Genomic DNA, 928 nt, shown 5'->3' on the forward strand with positions numbered 1-928 from the left:
GGCGGAGGTGGTTCTGCGGTGCGGCCGCGCGCCGGGTCACTGGATTGGCCTGAGTGTGTGGCGGTGAGCTGCGCAGCTGCGTGCAGCTAGGGAAGGACGCTGAGGCGAAGATAGTAATTGCGGCTTCTCAGTAAAACGCTAATAGCACAGGCGTCTGATTGCCATTCTCTAACACGGAATCGGAGCGAATAGGAAAGACAAAAATTGAGGAACCTGAGAAAACCAGACAAGAACGGGAAAGTATCTCCTGCAAGTGAGTAACTGTTTTCAGAGCTCCTAAATTTTATTTTTTCTCCAGCACGATGACATCCACAAATTGCTTTGTTCCTGTTAGACGACTGATACATTCCTTCAGGATGAGCTAGGTCAACAAAGTTCAGTCTTCATGAAGAAATCTTCACTTGTTTTCTCATCCCTTCCTGAAGAGGAGACAGCTGCATTTACTCTGCTGTAACGTCTAAACTGTCTAAACCCAGCAAGAAAGAAGCACACAGTACTGAGTTCTCCGAGCATCTTCGCTGAGACTGTTGTGGGAGAAGATGGGAATGAAGATGCTTTATGGTGGTAGATTGAAGCAGAGGAATGGAAAAACATAAGTGAGGTCCCTTACAGCGAGGCAGTCTTACATCCATCCAGCTGCTTTCCTGCCCAGGGATGAGACTTGAAGCGTGAAACCATGTTAAGTTGCATCCTCTTTGCAAAGGGAAATGTGCCTTGGGTACGTCAGGTCCCCTTGTCCTAACTATGATTATTACTACAGCAGGAGGAATGTGGCACTGTGTAGTGAAAGGAAATGTGAGTTTCAGTAATAATAGGTAATAATAACTCAACATGCAAGTGGCTGCAACCCATCTCTACCAAAGTACAATCTATGTGCAAGGCACTGGCCTCATCAGACTTTGAAGAGTAGCATACTTTCTTTTTTTTT

Source organism: Meleagris gallopavo, chromosome 5 (assembly GCF_000146605.3).
Source record: "Meleagris gallopavo isolate NT-WF06-2002-E0010 breed Aviagen turkey brand Nicholas breeding stock chromosome 5, Turkey_5.1, whole genome shotgun sequence".
Lineage (NCBI taxonomy): Eukaryota > Metazoa > Chordata > Aves > Galliformes > Phasianidae > Meleagris > Meleagris gallopavo.